This window comes from Paramormyrops kingsleyae, chromosome 25 (genome assembly GCF_048594095.1).
Source record: "Paramormyrops kingsleyae isolate MSU_618 chromosome 25, PKINGS_0.4, whole genome shotgun sequence".
In the NCBI taxonomy this organism is placed as follows: Eukaryota; Metazoa; Chordata; class Actinopteri; order Osteoglossiformes; family Mormyridae; genus Paramormyrops; species Paramormyrops kingsleyae.
Window position 1 is genome coordinate 9,817,056 of NC_132821.1, and position 18,604 is coordinate 9,835,659.

Genomic DNA, 18,604 nt, shown 5'->3' on the forward strand with positions numbered 1-18,604 from the left:
ATTACACAGACATGGTGATTCCAGTGAGAGGGTTCAGATATGTGTTGATGTGTGTGGACGCATTCTCAGGATGGCCAGAAGCATGGCCCACAAAGAAGGAGGATGGGGTATCCGTGATAAAGTTTCTGATTAATCAGTATATGCCACGACACGGGTTTCCAAACAGGATTCGGTCAGACAATGGGTCCCACTTTAATAACGAGGACCTCCGGACGGTAGATCACCCTATTGGCTTTTTTTGTCTGTCACTGACACTTTTGCCGTTACCTTTATTAATCAGTGTGACGTCCTTGTTTTGTGCAGGTCCAGGAGTGGATGGAGAGGACCAGAGAGGAGTCGGGCTACACGGTCATTGGGGTAAAGGAGCACAGATCGTCCACACGGCGAGTGGCTGCATTTGCCCTATCCTCTGAGGAGGAGAAGGTAACTTATTCAAATTGGTCCAGATTTATTTCATATTTCCTGCATGAACCAAACAGCATCTTTTCAAAATTACATCCTTGTTCATGTTTTTCCTCTGTCGACAGTGGTTTGATACCTACTTCAGTCACGTGCGTCCGCAGCTCCTGGCCTCCAACTGGAGCAAAAGAACCACCGATCAGCAGGGGGGAGATGAGAGGTTCTTTGTCTCCTCCTCAGGGAGGCCGATATACAATGCATCAGCCGACCTCCACCGGCTGCACCAAAGGTAAGCTAACCATCGTGATGCATTTCCCCCACAATATGTTCTGAATACATGTTATCAGGCGTCATGTGAGAAGTATTAATAAAGGCCATGTTAATTTTGCACTTTTAGATACCAGCTGGACCCAGTGACCAGCCAGACTGCCCGGCGAGTGTTTGGGACAGCCACCAAGAACATGACAGACTCTGAAAAGACTTTGGTGGCTGATTATCTCAGTCATTCTGCTGCGACGGCTAAAAATGTGGTGGCAGCCAGTAAGCTGCTGAGCAAGCTGGCAGGTGACTTAAGGTAAGCATGATTTATGTTTGCTGTCGGACTTTCAACACACACAATCAAAGCCCTCATAACTGAACACTAATCTTAAACTGTTTGTATTTCAGTGCCTCCTCTGCAGAAGAGGGAACCATCTGTGCTACCCGTGGCGCTGTCCGGATCAAATCAACGAACCGACGTTAAAGATGCTGCAGTTATTCATGTTACACAGTTTACATACCGCTGACACCAATGCCAACTGAAACCAACCATGATGGAGAGAATAAAACCGCCATCAGTCCTACAGCCGAGTCCGAATCCTATGGATGAGACTTTTATGTTGCAGAGAATCAATATGTAAAAAGCATTTTCTCATATGAAAGGTAAACTTCAGTGTCTGGAGCTTATCCCAGAAGCTATGGAAACAAGGTGAGGAACAACCCAGGATGGGGGGCCAGCCCATCGCAGGGCACACTGACACTCACTCACACATGCACACCTACGGGCAATTCAGTAATTCCAATTAGCCTCAGCATGTCTTTGTACTGTGGGGGGAAACCAGAGTACCTAGAGGAAACCCCACGACAACATGGGGCGAACATGCAAACTCCACACGCATGTAACCCAGGGGGAGACTCAAACCTGGGTCCCAGAGGTATGAGGCAACAGTGCTAACCACTGCACCAACATGCCACCCCAGGAGACATTTAATAGTTATTTAATTAAGGCAACACCTTTTGAAAAGCATTCAGAATTGCAATTTTATTTTAGTTACAACTAGTCTAGAGTCCCATGTTAGTAAACAGTCTAACATCACACAAAAAGGAATAAAAAATATCTAATCATTCATTTCATTACCTATGACACTGTTAACGAGTCAAAAGACAGACCAAAAGCTATTGCATTTGTTATCACACACGTCGCATTGGAGGAATGCATTATTTTCGTGGATTTCCATTATCTCAAAAACTAGAACCAATTCAGCAAAATTTTTGATTTCAGCACCCTCAAAATACCCTAAATCCATTCAAAAAACCTTGGCACCTGAATTTTTTTTTTGTAGACCTGTGTAATATATGCTCACCTACAGCAAAGACTCTTAATGTTAATGCTTCTTAATATGTAGTTGTCCTTCATCCAACTAGTTTTAGAGCAACACATCAAAATGTTAGGCACATTGTAGAAAGAGTCTGTCCTCCTGTTGCTGCCAGGACTTTTGTTTGATTGATGCAGTTTCACACCTACATATGACCTGGTTGAGAGATCCCGAATTTTTGGAGTTCATTGATGAACAGATAGATTATTATTTTGAAATGAACACAAATTAAACATCTGCTTCAGTCCAGTGGGAAGCATTTTAAGCCTTTATAAGAGGATGAATGAGTAGCTATACAAATTATAAATACAAACATTGTCAAGTAGAAATGGTAGACCTTGAAAAGAAAATAAAGAAAATTGAATTTGAAGTATACCAAAAAACTTCACCTGATCTTCTTCTGGAGCTGCACAAATTGAAGATGAAATATAACAAACTTTCATTAGAACGCGTAAAGAAAAGCTTGCTAAGACTCAAACAGACTTATTATGAAGGGGGGGAGAGAGCGGGCAAGTTACTGGCTTGGCGTATTAAGCAGTTACAAACTGAAAGAGCCATAAATTCCATTCAGATAAAGGAGAGTGAGGTAACATTGGATCAGACTGAGATAAATGACATCTTTAGGAATTACTATCAGACCCTTTACAGCTCTGAATATTCGGAAAGTGCTGCAGTGAGAGAAAAAGCTTTTCTAGATGCTTTGGACTTTAAATCCACAGGTTCGGGCTTCATGGCATCTCTTGAAGAGGACCTAAAATCTGAGGAGCTGTCTGAGGCCATTACCAGTATGAAAGAAGGGAAGACCCCAGGGCCTGATGACATACCAATAGAGTTATATAAAATTTTCCATCATAAATTAATTGGCCCCCTTTTAGACATGTTCCTGGAATCCTTGGAAAATGGGGCTTTGTCTCCCTCTTTGAATATGGCGATAATAACTCTGCTGTTAAAACCCGGCAAGCCACCAACTGCTTGTGGTTCATATAGACCCATCTCCCTTCTGAATAATGAATTAAAGATTCTTTGCAAGGTGCTAGCAAAAAGATTAGAAATACATTTGCCTAGGCTTGTTAACATGGATCAAAATGGCTTTGTTTGGGGGAGGTAAGGATTGCATAATATTCGTAGAGTATTAAATATATTACATGAGAAATCGAATACTTGTGATAATGCATTTCTGTCATTAGACGCTGAAAAAGCGTTTGATAGGATTGAGTGGCAGTACCTGTTTAAAACTATGGAAAGAATGGGGTTTGGGGATGGGTTTTTGAAATGGGTACGGATCCTGTATACTAACCCTTCAGCTGAGATAATAACAAATGGAATAATATCTGCCCCTTTCAGACTCCACCGGGGAACACGCCAGGGCTGCCCGCTCTCTCCCTTACTTTTTACCCTAGCGACGGAGCCACTGGCTATGGCAATCCGTAACATATACACATTTCAGGTATTACAATTGGCCCTTCAGAACATCGTATCTCACTATATGCAGATGATATTGTCATATTCCTTTCCAATTTAAAACAATCTATCCCAGCATTGCTAAATTTGATTGAAACATTTGGAGAATTCTCAGGCTATAAAATTAATAATTCTAAATCTGTGTTGATGTTCCTTCATAAAGCGGAAAGGCTTCTCCCCCCAGTTCAGACACCCTTTAGAATTTCACAAGACGGTTTCATTTATCTTGGGATTGAAATTACACCAACTGTTAATGAAATCGTATCAGCTAATTATAAGCCTGTATCAGATTCAATAATTGGTCTGCTGAACAGGTGGACAAAACTCCCCATCTCTCTGATTGGCCGTGTTAATATATTATAAATGTCAATTCTGCCTAAATTGTTATACCTCTTCCAATCCATACCACTTCCTCCACATTCCTCTTTTTTTGTCCTAATGAAATTTTTTTTTACAAACTTTATTTGGAACAACAAGCGCCCTCGCCTCAGACTTTCCTTGCTTTACTTGCCCTATGATAGAGGGGGGTTAAACCTACCCAACCTGAAATGGTACTACTGGGCGGCTCAAATTAGAGCAGCAATGTTTTACTTTGAGAAGGATTACCCTCCAACCTGGGTATCTATAGAGGCTCATTCTATTTCAATTCCTTTGAATTTATATCTTTATTCAGCAAATGTTAAAAAGTTGATTAAGTGCACAAAAAATCCATATACCAGAAATACTATAAGGGTTTGGTTTGAGGCACTTACTCATTTAGGTGAATTACCACGACTTTCATGCTTTTCACTTTTGGTAATGAAAATTTCCATCCTGGTAGGGTAGATCCAGGTTTTAAAATCTGGTCGACTCAAGTTATTAGCAAGGTGTCTGATCTCTATAATGAAGGAAAATTCATGTCCTTTGAAGACATTAGGACAAGGTTTAGAATTCTGCAAAAACACTTTTTCAAATATTTGCAATTACGTAGCTTCATTCAATCAAGGCAAGGCCAAAGCCTGGTTGAGCCTCCTCTTTCTACTTTGGAAAATATTACACTTAAATGTTTGAAAGGTAGAGGTCAAATATCTCTATTATATAAACAATTTGTAGCCAATTCTAAAGAATTATTTCATGACAGACTTCAAGCATGGCGATCTGACCTGCAGGTTAATATAACCGAGAAAGAGTGGCAAATCGTATGTTTAAAAGCCCAAACCCAGACAATGAACACTCATCTGAGACTGCTTCAGTATAAATGGCTAAATGGATAGTAGACAATATATCACTCCAGTCAAATTACACCACTTCAACCCGAATATTCCTGATGAATGCTATAAATGTAAGCAAGAGAAGGGAACTTTATTTCATTGTATGTGGGAATGCACTAAAGTTAATTGTTTTTGGGTTAAAATATTGAACATCGTAAGTAAAATCATCTGTAAAGTAATTCCTATTGATCCCAAGCTGTGTATATTACATATTTGTCCTTTGAATTTTAAAATTACCAAACATGAAAGATTGCTGCTGATTCTTTGTCTGCTGGAAGCCAAACATGTAATTGCATGCTCTTGGAAAAAAGAAGAATGTCCTGACATGCCTCAATGGATAAAGGGGATGACTTCATTTCTTGCTTTAGAAAAGATTACCTACTTTTTGAAGAACAGACTTTGTGTGTTCTGGTCCATCTGGAAGGTGTTCTGTGACTACTTGCAGAGTCTGAATGGTGACTCTTTTGTGGAACTGATGGACATTGAGAGTATATAGACAAGGCGGGGTGAGGGGTCCTGGGGGTGGCGGGCGCCGGCGGGTGGGCTTGGGGGTGGGGCGGCTGCATCTGTGGGGTGCTGCCGGTCTCCGGCGGGGTGCCCGCTCGCCTGCGATCTGGGGGGGTGGGGAACATCCTCTGGGCCGTCCACTGGGCAAGTCCAGGGCATCTGCTGCCGGACATCAAAGACGAGCAGGTGTGACTGGGAGTGTGTGTCTGAGTGTGTGTATGAGTGCATACATGGATCGGTGTGTCTGCATGTTTGTCCTGGTACGGGGAGCACGTGGATGATGGGGCAGTGTGGGGGCGGTAGTGAGGGGACTTGGGGGAGGGAGGGTGCGGGGGCTGGGGAGGGAGGGTTGGGATCTGGGTGGGGGAGGGGGGGTCGGGGTAGCCAGGGGCGGGTGTGCTTGGTGGCTCTCGGGGCGTCCCCCTGGTCCCCCGGGTGGGGGTTCTTGGGGGGGGGCGGGTCTCCCCGGGGCTGGCGGGGCCCCCACGGGGTGTGCGGGTGCTCCAGGCTCCGGGCTCTATCCGTGCCTGCGTGGCCGGCCCCCGGGGGGGGGCGGCGCGCTACCGCCTGTGGCTGTGGGGTTCCTGCCTCGTGCTTGCCGGTGGGGGGCGCCCGGTGCCTCCTTCCCTGCCTTCCTTGGGGGGGCGCGCAGCCTTCCGGTGGCGGGGGCCCGGGTACCTGGCCACTGTGGGGCGGCTGGGTCCGTGACCCGTCGGGGCTCTCCCGGCCGTCTGGGGGCCCCGGGGCGGCGTTGTTGTGGCCTCGCACACACACTGGGAATCATTCCATGTTAACCTGCACACTCATACATACACTCACAACACACAAACATACACACATACACATATGCGTACACACACACATGCACGTACATATGCACACGCACACACATACACTTAGAACGCACACACACATAGACATGCACGCACACGCACACACACGAGCGCCTGGGGCTCTCTTCCCCTATTTTATCCCTCTTTCCCCTTGTCTGGGTGTGTGTGTGTGTGTGTGAGAGAGTGTGTGTGGGGGTTGGTGTGTGGCTTCCACTCCCTCCTCTCGGATGCGGATGCGGGTACGACAATGTTTGGACGGTGTTCCTGGTGGTCTGCTTGTGCCTACTGTATATATTTATTTTCTTTCGTTGGTATTGACGTGTTTGGTTCCAGGAGCGGATACTGGCACAGGCACGGTCCCATGTCGTGGCGGTACCACTGGTTTCTTTGTGTGTATACTGTTTGTGTGTGTCCCTGGATCTTATCTTTCAGATACAGCAGCTGGTGTGATGATACGGTGTAAAGCAGCAAGATGCAGAAGCTGTCCTCATCACTCTTTCCTTTTTTGTTCTATTGTTTGTTATGTATTATTTCTCTTTCCCTGTCTCTCTCTCTCTCTCTGACCCCCCTCCTTATTTTATTTTTATTATGCATTTATTTATTTTACTGTCTCTCACCCCTTTCTCTCCTTTCTCACTTTCTCTCTCGATTTTTTTCCCACTAACCCCCCCTGTCAGCTCCGGCTTTGTGGCGCATTGACATATAACTGATTAATAAAGAGTATACCTCAAGTAACAAGAGGAGCTTAAATCCGAAGCTCCACTTGTTAAAATAAAAGTGTTGGCACAATAAGGCACCCAGACTAACATCCTGCTTGCTTAACTGCCGACAAGACAGGGGGAAAAAAAAAAAAAAAAAAAAGAGAGTATATAGACAAGTATCCTATAGTTACATAGTTTAGGTATGTCACTATCACCAGTTCTGCGCCATAGGGGCTTTGGCAGGCAGCCTCGTTTTCAATTTGGTCGCTATTCCCTAGAGCACCAGGGTATCCCAATAGTTTTTGCCTTTTTGTTGTGTTATTTTTGTGTCTATTAGGGTAACCCGTTCTGATAACGTAAAACACACCTTCATCTGGGGATTTCCATTCAAAACACGGTAATCTGACTTTCTGATAACTTCGAAATTTCCTTCCGATCTCCGAAATTTCACTCGTTAAAACATTCGTTGGGACAATAAAGGTAAGCAGAATTATTCTTCAAACTATGATAATTATATTTCTTAGTTAGTTTATTGTATTTAGGCGTATTTTGAGCAAAATGTATCGATCAGCAGTTCACTTTTTTGGATCCGCCGCGAGAGCCGGCCATGTTTTGTGGTGAACAGTGCAGCAAGAGCCGAAAATAGCATGATTTTCAGCATGGAATTTACAGCTTTAAAATGATGTGAAGGCTTTTAAATGAAGTTATATGTGTTTATGAATATATATTCTTGTAATAAAATGGAGTAGATACCCATCGCTTGCTTTTGTAACACAGATGATTGATAATTTTGAATGGGTTGGAAAGGCTAGAAATAGTTGCATATTGTCTTTTCAGTTACCTTTAACATGAAGAGAAAACATAATCCTCCACAACCAGCACGGGCTGGCATAGCAAGGCAGCATCTCAAAGACTTCTTTTCTTCAACTCCTGGAGATCAGACAGTTCTTTACGGGCACATACTGCATATTTACCTGTACCTTTTGATACTTTACTATGGACAATGCTTTTCAAATCTATTATTATTGAATGGATTATAATGATAAAACAAAGTACTTTTTAATTTGATGCTGTGGACTCTTTGAAAAGACATTCTTTGTATTATTCACTACATACATTCTCCAGTGAGTATTAATTGACAGACAAATAAATAAAATTATTATTTGTTTTATTTTCAGTGTATCAGACTGTTAGGCAAGGAATAAGCTTTCTAATGATACCTAGTTTATTAAAATCTGATAAGCAATAACAGAGTTATGCTCATTTTTCTGAACAACATAAACAGGTCACAAAGTCAAGTATGGTTCTCCATTGTTTTATCTGTTACTAAGTGGACGTTAATAAGCCTTAATTGGCGTTACAAAATATCCTATAACTTTCTTGCCATTCATCACAGAAAGAAGTTCTTGGTATCATTGGAAAGGTCGTATCAAGCCCTTTCTTCTGGTGCTATCCAACAACTTTGAATTTTTTTGTGACATACCTACATAGTTTATTTTATATCGGGTTATAATAGAAAACTCGAACGTTGTATTAATCTTTATGACAAAGTTTAAAAATAAAAATTGTTTGGGAAAAAAAAAGTTTCACTTATAGTAATGTTTTTTCAGAGCATAACGTTAGACCTTCTTATGCATTAACATTAGCCTAATAGTAATAAACCACACAGGCTAAATGGCGTATTAATTTCAGAAAGGCACAGTTTATTCATGATAAAATGAGAATGAAAACATAGAGAGTTAATCTCCTTGGAAAATAACCATGATCCATTTTACCTCACCAAATAAGCCTGGTTTAAATAGAGAACTTAGCTTATCTTGCTAGTTAAAGTGACGAACGTTGACTATACCGGCCTCAGAAGGACAATGGTACGTAATTCAACTTATAAAGACGTCAGCTTGCATTAATAGATGAAACACTTAAACGAATAAATGAAGGTTGTAAAATAACGCATTTTCAACAGGCTAGACTTCTGCTGACTACTTACTTTGACCAATGCACGACAAACAGTACCATGACAGACGAATACAAGGAACATGTCACTCAATGAGAATGAATGACGCAACCGACTGGCTGCTTCTAGCGCCGAGGTGATTTAAATGGTACGGTCCACATTAGGGGTGTCTGGAATTGTTTTACATTGAGGTGAGATTAGCTTTTTCTTTTCTTTTTTTTTTTACAACAAAAGAAAAACGTTAAGACCCCCCCCAAACTGCTATTTTTGTCTCTTTGGGGGGGGGGGGGGTCTGGGTCTTGATCGTTGGGGTACTGTACCCCCCAGTACCCCCCGTAATTCGAACCATGCGTGACAGGATAACCAATCAGAAGCATCGAATAGTTTCAAACGTTCAGCTGTGGAGGGAAATAGTAAAAGAGGATGTTTTACATAAGAAAAACATGAAAAGCAATAAAAACACTTATTAAAGATATTAGCAAGGTTTAGCATACAATCTTATGATGTACCTAAAATTGTAATCATGAATATTTCCATAAGTAACTGTAATTTAATTACACTTTTTTCTTTAGTAACTGTAACGGATTACAATTACATTTTTTTTGCATTTAAATTACAAAGTTCCGTCAAGATTACTCACGTTAACTCTTACAAACTCTGTAAACAAACTCTGCGCGACTGCTACAGTCTGGTTCAAATGTTCATTCAGTCCGAACACACTTCAGAACTCAGATAAAACGTCAAATCTGATATCAGCACCTTGCATTTCGCGGACAGAAGGCTGAATGTATCTGCTTCCAACAACAAGACATTTCGTTCATAAAACGCATTTGCTGCAGCGGTTTTACGAGGATCCGCAGACCATCTGTGACTCCTGGTATTAATCCATTGGAATTTTAACCTTGTATTCTACACGCAGGCTACTCAGTGTGTCTGATGTGAAGTACCGGGGAGCGTCGTATTCAGCGGTGAACCGCCTAGGTAATATAGCAGACAACAGTAGGGAATAGGCGGCGCGATTTTTCATTGGCTAGGCTCAAATATATTCAAAATGTAATAAAAAACAGTGACACCAATGAGTACATGCAAACGTGAAAGTATGAGCCCAGAAGGTATTTCTATTAAATTTAAATCACATTTTATTCAATTTAAATGACATTGAAATTACAGTTAAACGTAGTCACACGGGTCTGCAAAATCAAAGCCGGCGCTCCACCTTCTGGTCATTGAAAGGTACTACACAGGCGCGCACCCTCCACGTAAACAAAATGCATTTCTTTCACTCACGAAATACATTTCGTCTACAAAGTGACGTTCTTCCATTCAGTTCCAGTCCGTTTCCAAGGAGATCTTGGAAGAGTAGTTTACGTGCATAAGCAGTTGTTTACGTGCATAAACAGTTGCTTACGTGTGTAAGTTCTAGAACCCAGAGTACAAATTTGATCGTTGTCGGACGATCATCTCAGTTTGACATTTTCTGCAACACGCATTAACTGCAAACTTCTTTTAGTCACCAAAATGTGCAAGGTTAAGAGAGTAGTCTACCGTGTGGAGGTCTTTTATGAGCAGGGGGGCGTTACACGGTGTATCGAGTTCACCATCACAAAGGGCAGAAAAAGGTGCTTTGTCAAATATGACGCACCAAATGCCATCGTGAAAGCAGGGTCTGAGTGGAAGTTTGCTGGACAGTACTTTGTGAGAAGTATTGTCCAGAATTTTCTCTCATTGGACCACACTCTGCATCAGTGCCTGGAAGCATGCAGCCCTCCTGCTCACGATGATTTCTGCAGCCCAGCTGCAGAGACTGAGACAGGTAGGCCTACTGCATCACCTGTAGATCACACACCTTTCCACTGAGTGACTAGCCTGTGCCCATGGGCTAAGCTGAGGAAGGAGGTAAAAAAAAGTGGAACAAATGCCTGTACTCACCATGCAGTATTGTTTTCAGGTGTGGGACCTGAGGCAGACAGTGAGGGAGACGCCACTGAAGCTGTGGGTAACAGACGTGAGAGTTCTGTCCTCGTTGAGGTCCCAGAGACCAGCATCAAGGTACTGAGTTTAATCTTAAGGGGGCAGTTTCCCAGACAGGGTTTAAATTAAGTCAGGGGTTGGCCTTAAATCTGGAATAGTTAATCATGGTTTTAAAAATGATTAATTACTGATTACTGCACTATGACTTGTAGTAGACGATCAATTTAAAATCACCTATACTAGTCTGAATTAGCTGAACTGAGGTTGTCTTTAAATGCAATTTATAGGCAAATGAAGAACCCGATCAGTTGGATGATTCACCGCCTGGAATAACAGAGAGCCAGCCAATGTTGGAGAACATCTCAACTGACGACCATCCGGAGGGTTCAGATGAGGTGTCACACACATCTACCTCAAGTACGTGAGAACATTTCACTTTGCCTTTTCTTTCTCTACTTTAAAACTTTCATTTACTTCTGTGTCATCTGACATGAAATATCTCTTCACACAATCTGCATTTATTTGACCATACATATGGACTTTTCTTGTTTCAAGGACAAAATGATGTGGACAGTACTCAAGACCTGCAAGTTGATTCACCGCTCACATCTGCAGGAGCAAGGGTGGCAGTGTCAGCCAGTACTGCTCACCAAAGACTCTCTCTCCAGGAAAGGCTGGCAATTGAATTTTATGAGCAAAAGCTAAAGTATCTGCAGGAAGAGCATGATATTAAAATGAAGATTCTTCAGTTACAATTGGAAATGCTGATGGAGAGAAAGATGCAACAGTCACAGATGTCTCATCAGTACCAGAAACAAAATAAATAAATATTGTCATCTTAACTCATGTTGGATGTTATGGCTGTTTCTGTATCATACCAGATAAAATGTACACTTCTGCTTTTAAAATGTATTTGCTCATTGAATAAGAAAATTTATCTGATCCGAGTAGAACGATGAAAATGTAAATAAAGTCAACAATGTGGCACAATGCAAAAGCATCTCTGTATGCAAGTCCATCTCTATAGTCTGTTGTAAATGGTGGAACATCTGCATTGTTGTCCTCTTCTCTTGGAGGATCTGGGCATCCATGCATTTCAGACATTTGTGAAGGACAGCTGTTGCAGTGATGACAGTGCAACAGCTTCTTAATTTGAACCAAAGTGCTTTCCCGAGGCACTGACACTGACTCTTCCAAACACCAAACGTGCTCTACTAGACTGCTAGTGTGCATACAGTATGAGCCTGGTTGTAGTGACATCACTCAGCTGTTGGGTGAGAGCATGATGTAAACACAAAATTCTTCTGAGCATACGCACTGTCGTCAAGCAATATTCCATTATGCTCTCCTCTTTCAAGCTGAGTATACAGAAATGATTTAATGGAAATTCACAAATCATGAGTTGCATCTTTCCAATGTTCAAGGATGTTTGAAAACTGTAACTTTGATGTGCGTACACCTTGCGCAATTATGGAAAAAAAGTTTTTGCGGTTCCTATATTCCTCAGCATCTGGAGTAGAGGTATATTTTATGGGAAGATGTCTTGTACTTAGTCTGAGCTGTAGGGTCTGAGAAGATTATGTAATGTGCTCTTAATTCACATATTGCCCTGTATACTCTGTGAATGACACTACACCAGTACCCATTCTCTTGGTGAAAAGTGCCACACGCTAAAAACCTTAAAGTTATAAGTACCTGGACACAAGCCGGAACAGATTTTCCTCTTTGGATCATAGATGGAAGCCTGGCCTCCAAAAGAGAAATGATCTCCATTGCATTTTCTTTATGCCTTCAAAAATGATTTTGAAAATTACATTCATGAAAATGTTGCAATGGGTCATTTCTGTCAGCAAGAACTTGTCTATCTGGTGGTTGTCAGGACAGAACACTCAGAGGGAGTGGGGAGAGTCGGGCGGAGCGGAGCTGTAACAAAGACAAGGGTGAGAATCGCTCGGAAGTGGCATGACCAACAATTAGTTTAAGTAGTTGGGTAGGCGTGGTGCTAATTAATTGCAGCCGCGCCGTCAGCCGTCATGACAGTGGTACTCGTTGATCTTAACTGACATAGGTTAAATAATCCATGTGTCTTTTCTGACAAGCAGCATTAAGTAAGGAATAATTGACGACGGGCCGTTGAATTATTAGAAAAATAATGCACACCCGAGGTGGTGATGCGGCCACGACGCGAAGCGGAGTGGCCGTTACACCTCGGGTGTGCATTATTTTTCTAATAATTCAACGTTCCGGAGTCAATTATTCCGCTTATACTACGGTTGCCACACCTCAAGACATCGATCAGATGATATATTTCAAGGGATTCGTCCGGTTTTTCTACTTAAATCGCTATTGTGAGTAGGATTATTTCTTCCGCATCTCATCCAACGACTCTTTTGCTAGTTCCAAAACGTCATTAGCTGTTGTTTTTTTGGTGTTTTCTTCGTGTTTTTCTCCCTCGAGTATGTCTAGCTGTTCTTCGCTGATCGTTTTATGTCTTTTTTTGTTGCTGGCTGCCTTTGATGTCCGCTTCCGTTTATGTTGTTTTTCATCTGGACTGTCTAATACTGCTGCAGCCCAGTTGTTGAAAGTTTCATATTCACCGTAAATATTAAAATTTACTTTCGGAAAATCGTCTGTCATGTTGTTGTTTTTGTTAGTCCTGTGTGCTGTATAGGTACTGTATGCTAATTTCCGTTATTAAAGTTAACTATGCGAAGTGATATGGAACTGTAATACGGTCAAGAGAGCTGCCTGGAACTACGTTCGCCGTGCGCACACCTCAGAACGTTCGTCAGCCAATCAGATTCAAGCATTCAACGGTCCCGTAGTATAATCTGAAGTTAAACCTGCCTCCTTGGAGACTTAATTTAAGGCATCATTTACTCCTGCAGTCACTCTAATCTTCCATCAGGAAATTGGCTCAATTAGTTCAGGACTAGGCTAAGTCCAAAACTGTTTCAATCCTTGACTGAGAAAGCATACTTCAGTTATTCTGGATTAAAAGACCTTTTTATTCTAGGACTAGGCTTAGTCTCTGTCTGGTAAACCGGCCCAACGAGTTTAATGCTTGCTGGACTAATTTGTTTCAGAGTCATTAGGAGTTATTGCAGTTCAGTTCAATTAAATTTTATTTATATAGCGCTTTTAACAACAGTCATTGTCACAAAGCACTTTACGTTTAACCAGCCAGAACCCCAGCAAGCAAGCCTGAGGCGACAGTGGCAAGGAAAAACTCCCTCTAGCAGGAAGAAACCTTGAGAAGAACCTAGACTCGGAAGGGGACCCCATCCTCCTCTGGGCGACCGAGGAGCATGAAAGGCGAGTCTAATGACTTGTCCACCCTGTCTGAAATCCTCAACCATAGTTCCCTTACCAAAAAAATCATCCGTAACCTGCCTGAATGACTAGCGGCCAGTAGCGCTCACCCCAGTCCTGATGAAGTGCTTTGAAAGACTGGTCCGGAGTCATATCATGTCCTTTATCCCTCCCACCTTTGATGCCTACAGAGCAAATAGGTCTACGGAGGATGCGGTAGCTGTTGCTCTTCATGCTACCCTGTCCCATCTGGAGCATCAGGGGAACTACGCACGTCTCCTCTTTATTGACTTTAGCTCTGCTTTTAACACCATCCTCCACCACAGACTGGTGTGCAAACTGTCACACCTGGGACTCCCCTTCTCCACCTGTCTGTGGATTAAGGACTTCCTCACAGACCGTAAACAAAGGGTTAGGGTGGGCCCCCATATCTCCTCAGCAATCACTGTCAGCACTGGCTCCCCCCAGGGCTGCGTGCTGAGCCCCCTGCTCTTCACGTTGTACACACACGACTGTGCTCCCGCCCACAACAGCAACACCTTTGTCAAATTTGCAGATGACACCACTGTGGTGGGGCTCATCTCTGGGGGAGAGGAGTCTGCTTACGGGCACGAAGTGGCGCGGCTGACATCGTGGTGCACTGACAACAACCTGCTCCTGAACATAGCAAAGATCAAGGAAATTGTTGTGGATTTCAGGAAAAAGAAAACAGACACCAAACCACTTTACATCAGTGGGGACTGTGTGGAGAGGGTGTCGGACTTCCGCTTCCTGGGTGTTCGTATCACTGACGACCTGTCCTGGGGCGCAAACTCAACAGAACTGGCAAAGAAGGCCCAGCAGAGACTTTACTTTCTGAGAGTCCTCAGAAAAAACAACATCTCTCAAAAACTGCTGGTGTCCTTCTATCGCTGTTCCATTGAGAGCATCCTGTGCTACTGCCTCTGCGCGTGGTTTTCCAGCTGTACACTAGCGCAGAGAAAAACATTACAGAGGATCGTAGGAACCGCCCAGCAGATCATCGGCTTTCATTTACCCACTCTAGAAGAACTGCACAACTCACGCTTCCTCAGCAGAGCGAAAAACATTTTAAAAGACCCCTCACACCCTGCTCATGATCTGTTCCAACTGCTGCCATCAGGCAAAAGATATAGGAGCATTAAAGCTAGGACAAATGGACTATACAGCAGCTTCTACCCTGTTGCCATCAGGGCATTGAATATCAGTTAATTTTTTATTTTTTTTTTCTTCACCTCAATGGGCTATGTGCACGTAACTAAGGAGTTCTACTTCCGCCTCCTTGAGTGTGCGGTCGGCCATTTCCGGTTCGTGGCATTGTTATTTTGATTGCGGAAGATGGCGTATTTCACCCGGTGTCTACAAGGCCTCCCGAAAATTGACGTGAACGACGTCCACAGGATTGTCCACCACTGTTCGTCTGCACCCGGTTCCAAGCGCGAAAAAGGATTTAAACTGTACATATCAAGTTACATCCACAACTTTGAAGGTGAGTAGCAGCGATAGCTAACGTTACTTCAGCTGTTAGTAGCTAGCTCATCTGTTAATGTAAGACAGCAGCTAAGTATATTGCTAATATCAAATCGTGACAATACGACATACTTTATTAGTGTTTTTAAATACCTTATTATGTTGGAATGATTAGCAACTAGTGTATATTTTAATTTGGGTTTGTTTTTCCCCTCAGTGTCCAGGAAAGATCCAGTGTCAGGCGTAGTGTGTGTGAGGGCGTTATGTTATCCATCGATGGACAGATCAAAACCACCTCACAGTTTAAGTGTATGAAGTGTAGGGTGAAGATAGCGTTAAGATGGTTACCCATGTTCCTGGGTTAATCGTGTTCTTTTCGTTCTTTGTTCTAGGTTAACCATGTTCATTTGGTTGGCCATGTTCCCCATACATGTTAAAAACGACAAGTGTACGCTAAGTGCTACGTTACTGCTATGTTTTCACTAACAGCAACCAGTGGTGTAGTATAGCTTGCTTTTCCAGGCACGCTGAACATCCCAGTTAGGTGAAACACATAAGATGTGTAAAAGTTTATGTAAACCTGCTGAGTCTAGGTAGGTAGGCTTATACTGTAATCTTGGTACTTGAGTGAGGTTACTGAGTGTACCTACAAATCAAATAGACTGCACCACTGACAACATCAAACCAAAAAGATTATTAACCCCTGTACTAACAGTGTTTACAAGAAAATAGTTACGTTTTTACTAACTATTTTAACTAACAGTGTACAAAAATGAATAGTAGCCTACTTGAGTAGTCCATATAAATATATGCTACTCTTAAATTTTTTTTTAAACATTTTTTACATCTTGTTACAGGTGGGGCTGAGGGATTCAATCCCTGTAGAGCTGGCCCATCACAGCTGTACATGTGTAGCTGGATCAGCGCTGTGTAACCACTGTGTGGCCCTACTTTTCCAGTCTGCACATTATTCTCAGCTTGACATAAACGTTGTTCCACCAGTGCTGAGCTGTACGGAGAGTGAACAGCAGTGGCACAAACCAAGAACCATGGCAAGTCTTTGAATAATATAACAATAAATTAAATACTACATTTACACACACATCACATTCTCTCACTGCTTATGGCTTATATTCACAGGGTGTTAAACCAGGTCCCGTCGAAAAGATGGCTGTGATGTCTGCCAAACCAAAGCAGAGGACCATGGCCGAGGGAGTACGGTGAGAATTTGGCTTGTAGTTAGTAACATACAGCCAGGTCCCAAAATATTGAGACATCAACACAATCTAATCTTTTTGGCTCTATTCACCACCAAAATGGAAATAAAATGAAAAGATGTGTTTTAACTACAGACTTTCAACTTTAATTTGAGGGTATTTACATATCAGCTGAATGGTGTAGGAATAACAACAGTTTGTATATGTGCCTCCCACTTTTTAAAGTGACCAAAAGTAATGGGACAAATTAAAAATCATAAATCAATTCGTACCGCTACTTTTGTTCCCTTAAAAAGTGGAAGGCACATATACAAACTCTTTTATTCCTACACCATTCACCTGATGTAAACGTTCACTTGTATGTAAATACCCTCAAATTAAAGCAGAAAGTCTGCAGTTAAAGCACATATTGTTCATTTCATTTCAAATCCATTGTGGTAGTGCATAGAGCCAAAAAGATTAGAATTGTGTTGATGTCCCAATATTTATGGACCTGACTTTATTAATTCATTTGTTAGGCCTACTTTTTTTCAATCAAATCAAGGAGTATTTATGAAGTGATGAATTTTACTGATGTTTCAATTTGTTTCAAATAGGTCCACACTGTACAAAGCCGTCAGTGGAGAGTTGCTGGACCTGTCCGTTCTCAGAGTGTCCGAGGTCTACAAAGACTTCACCCCTCTTTCTGCACCACCTGTTTGTGCAATGGGTATCTCCTGTGAGGTGCCACTAGTGGACTCTGCACTTGGTTTGGTACAAGCAGGCAGTCCCCTGTCATACCAACAACCCAAGGCAAGAAGTCGCCCTGTTGCTTATAATGATGCTCCACCACGCCCAGATTTACCATTAGCTGGCTGCAGACTGGAGACATCACGCAGTATGTTTGTTTTCACTGAGCATCAACAGCTGCACTTCAAGTCACTTGAGGTTACTTGGGAGATGGCTAGAAAAATAGAGGATGCAACTAGGGGTCAAAGTACATCAACAGACTGGCATAGACTGCGAAAACCCAGACTCACTTCCTCACATTTTGGGGAAATATGCCATGCTAAACCATGCACCGTAGAAAAGATGGCAGACCGGCTGATGAAAGGGATCCGTCAGTCAGCAGCAATGAAGAGAGGTCTTGAAATGGAAGCTGATGCCATCGAAGAGTACTGCAAGCTCAAGAGAGTGAACTACTACCCTTGTGGCTTCATCATACACCCCGACACTCCATGGCTAGGTACATCCCCAGATGGGGTTGTCTTTGACCCAAAAGAAAGTCCTGAATTCGGCCTTGTGGAAATAAAATGTCCAAATATTAAGAGCTATGTGGATTATCCACATCTGAAAATGAAAGACGGCAACCTGGAATTGAAGGAGGGTCATGGCTACTACTGGCAGGTGCAGGGTCAGCTGCTCCTAACAGGAATGGAGTGGTGCGATTTTGTGGTGTTTGCGGAGGAAGACACTCTAATTCAAAGAATATACAGGGACAGTAGTGTGATGCAAGAAATAAGAGAGAGAGTAGACTTCTTTTTTTTTTACACATACCTACATAAATATCTGCTGTAATAAACATGATTTATCAGTAAACCATGGCCTCTAAGACCTGTCTTGTTCTTGTTGATTTTCCATTATAATGTGAGGCCTTCAAGTGGGTTGTTTTAAGTTCATTTAAGTTCCTAATCAGAAAATGAGCTAAACAGCGTTGTAACATTGACCACTTGACTTAAAGTGTACACAGCAAAGGTGAACCCACACCGATGTGTTGCTAGATTTTAAACTAATATTTAATGAGTTAAGCCCACTTGAGGGAAATTAAACAACACGAAGAGACACCAAGTTGATATTTCAAACAATTAATTTATTAATTAAATAAATGTCAGTAGATG

General features: G+C 42.3%; 1 long non-coding RNA gene across 1 annotated transcript; it reads left to right on the top strand.

Annotated features, from left to right (window-relative positions):
• The first annotated feature begins 15,285 nt into the window (after positions 1–15,285).
• LOC140582940 (uncharacterized) lies at positions 15,286–17,531 on the top strand. The gene is made up of 4 exons (XR_011985745.1): positions 15,286–15,529; positions 16,368–16,562; positions 16,651–16,730; positions 17,324–17,531. It is a non-coding gene; the product is annotated as an uncharacterized lncRNA (long non-coding RNA).
• The last annotated feature ends 1,073 nt before the right edge of the window (positions 17,532–18,604 follow it).